Genomic DNA, 3,516 nt, shown 5'->3' on the forward strand with positions numbered 1-3,516 from the left:
AGCACGTTGTCTTGGGATTCCTCTGAGGAGCAACAAAGACAGGGCAGGATTCTCAATGACAGTTCCAGTATGTGATAGCTTCAAATTGTAGTAATTAGCACTACTCCCATTACAGGTGCACTTCAATGAGTTCCAACTATTATACAAAAGACCCTGAACCCCACAATTATCACTTAATAAGGAGTAGTCTTAGTTATCAGTATTTGTTCCTGCCTCCCCTTTACATGCCATGTTTTTCATTCTTGGTCAGATGAAGTGTACAAGATGTCTTTTATTTTGAGCTATTGCACCCACAGCTGCAGCCAGGTTTTCCTTTTTAATTTAGATATAGCATGTTAAGTCTTAAAATAATTTGTAATTTCAATAGCCTCACTAGCCAGAATTGAACATTTCCAAAGGTTTCACACACTAGTGACTTCAGCTATCAGTTCTCGTATTGCTTTAAAGCAAAGCTCAACTCAAAAAACCTACTTAGGATCTAAAAATACTAAATCTTCCCGTATTCTGTCTTCTGAACTACAATTGTTCAACGAACAATCACAGAGCAAAGCCACATGAGTTGGGGGGAGCCTCTGGAGATCATCTAGCCAGCCTCCTGCTCGATGTGGGTGTGCTGCCAACACCAGGTCTGCCTAACTCGGTCTGTGTCTAGCTAAGACTCAAAAACCTCTGGCGATGAGGATTTTACTACCTCTTTGGGCAACTCAGTGCTGCATTACTTTTCCACTGAGTGGAATTTTCCTTGTGTTCATCAAAATCCTCCCAAGCAGCAACCTGCAGCTGCTGCCTCATTACAGCATCTGCCATACGGGGAAAAGTTTGGCTCCACCATCTTCATAATTCCTCTCTCCATTGCAGTAGGCTGCCTTATGTCACCCCTCTGCCTTTTCTTTCCCAGGTAAGTCCTCAACCTTTCCTCGTAGTTCTCCCCTTGTTGCTATCATCAAGAGCTACTGCTGTGTTACCAGTAGTGAAAGACAAGTATGCTGACTGCTGACATACAAAGGGGTGTGTGCATCAGTACGTGTGGGGAAATCACAGGAATGTTTCAACACCCGCATGTTTGATTTTCTCCTATGGTCCTTTAAATTACTTTGAGCATAACATGCATTTTAAACAAAGTATGTCGTGTCTAATTATTTCCAGGGCTTGCAGACATACATGTATATATATTCTTTGGCATGATCAAAACAAACACAGAGGTTCTTAATCCTGGCCGAATCTATTCTGCTCCTTTGCAGAACTGCTGCATGGAGCCACCGTACCCTGGGCACTGCTGCCCAGAGACTTCCTGAGCACATGCGAGTGAAACCCTGCTGGTTAAGAACATTATAGGTTGGTAACTGGTAGAATTTGCTCAAAGTGAAAATTCTTTTGGCGTGGATGGAACCATCAGATCTAGAGCTGTACATCAGTAAAGGTCTAGTGACAGTGAGACCCAGCTGGGGCCAGCCCTCTCTCCCACCACCTGTGTTTCGCTAGGATAGGAATCGAATGCAGCTGATTTTGAACATATCCACAAGGCAAACCTCCACAAGCTGTGTTTGGGACAGGTGACAGATGTTGCCCACAGCTGTCTCCTGTAACACAGAAATCAGCAAACTGGGGACAAACAAGGTCTCCTGTTCTTTCCTACACAGAACAACGACAAAGCAAGTGTTTTATTGGCTCCAGGTGACTCAGCCAGGCTCAAGTATGTGACTTTTTAACTGTCAGACTCAAAAGAATTAGGCCATCAAAGAAAAATATTATTTAATTGGTAATCTTTTAGTCTCAAAAATCTCACATCTCTTTCACTTCTTCAAGAAGAAAGTGAGGTTTTTACCTACGATGGGACAGGGTGCTATGTAATTTCACAAAGGCTCCCTTTCCCACAAAAGGTTGGACCAGATGGTCTTTCAAGGTCACTTCCAACCTGGGCTGCTCTATGATTCTACATTGCTCAAAGGAAAAGGCTCTCAGCCTCTTCTCATCAGTAGATGCCACGTTAATTTTGGGAAAAGAAGCTGCTTTCAGACAGCAAAGCCTGCATTTGGTCAGGTTCAAGGCACTGCAATTTTTCAGTCTATCTATATTTTATCCATATTTTTCTCTATCTTCCCATACTTCCTGTGCTCCTTTTGAAACAAAATGTATCTTCTTCCCTCTAAACAAGAATAGCCTTCAACCTCCCTCCACCTTTCCTCATTCTGTTAGTCTTGGACCCTTTACATTCAGCTTGTCCCTCTTCTTCCACACAATTCAATCCTTCTTGAAACCACCCAGTTCCTCTCTTTGTACACTCTGGTGGGTGGGTTCTCTCTCTCCTTGCACTCATTTTCACTTTGCTGCTTGCAATGAATGACCAAGAGAGTCCTGTTCAGCTGTCAGGTATGAAAAAATCCACCAAATGCAAAGTTCCTTGGGCCCACACCTATCACACATTTATCAAATATAGCAAGATGGCCTACCTCCTCTCTTCCACAGAGAATGATGAAACATTACTGATGAAATGGTGAAATATTACTGAAAGCCTATCCACACCTGGTGCTGGACGTGGGATCATAGAATCATAGAACAGTTTGGATTAGAGGGGACTTTTACAGGTCCCTTAGCCTAACTCCTCTGCAGTGAGCAGGGACATCTTGAACTAGAACAGATTGCTCAGAGCCCTGTCCAACGTGACCTGGAATGTTTCCAGAGATGAGGCATCTATCACCTCTCTGGGCAACTTGGGCCAGTGTTTTACCACCCTCGGTGTAAAAAATGTCTTCCTTCCATCTCATCTTTTTCTATCTCCTCTCTTTTAATTTAGGATCTCTCCAGCAAACTCATATTATCCTCTCTCAAGTACTTGTGTAGGAAAAAACCTGCTCACACACACCAGACCCTGACACGTGTCTGTCCACAAGCAGCACAGAGAAATTGGGATGCCTGGTGGGATGGTGCTGCAGGAGACAAAGAAAGAGGGAATCTGTTTTCTGCCTCTGAAAGTAGTTATGTTTAAGGCTGCCCTTCAATTTCTGAGGCTTGCCAGCCAGCAGGCTCCTGAGGGGTGAAAGCTGCTCTATTCTCCTGAAATAGGAAATAAAATGGAAAAGGACTGATATCTAGATACTGCAAAAAAACCCCAAAACCACAAATTTACATAGCATGCTGGGGGACAAGGTACTGTCAAAAGGGAAGAAGTGGTTTTAGTTTGGTGTGCCACTCAAACTCTCCCCACGTTACTGCACTTTTCTTGGTCCTGGTATTGAAAAAATGCCTTTGAAAAAAACCCTGTAATCAATAGATGCTCTTGGGCTTCTCTTGGGGCCATTGCTGGAATTCAAGTAGAGGATGTATAGCACTTTCAAAGTCACTTTCTTATATTCTGACCTCTCAGCATAAAGGAGAACAAACCCAGCTACAGGGACTCAGGTCTGGTGGACCCTGGCTTCATTCCAGTACCTCTCAGGCTGCTCAAATTGCAAACACGAAATAACATGTTTTTCTCCTGCTAAGGACAAATAAGACAAAGCTGACCCAGTTCAGCAG

General features: G+C 43.5%; 1 protein-coding gene across 1 annotated transcript in view; it reads right to left on the minus strand.

Moving 5' to 3' along the window:
* Positions 1-3,516, minus strand: part of LOC103777064 (ras GTPase-activating protein nGAP-like) — a gene marked incomplete at its 3' end in the record, with an annotated part of 62,331 nt that overhangs the window by 25,779 nt on the left and 33,036 nt on the right.

This window comes from Merops nubicus, unplaced genomic scaffold, assembly GCF_000691845.1.
Source record: "Merops nubicus isolate BGI_N331 unplaced genomic scaffold, ASM69184v1 scaffold1020, whole genome shotgun sequence".
Lineage (NCBI taxonomy): Eukaryota > Metazoa > Chordata > Aves > Coraciiformes > Meropidae > Merops > Merops nubicus.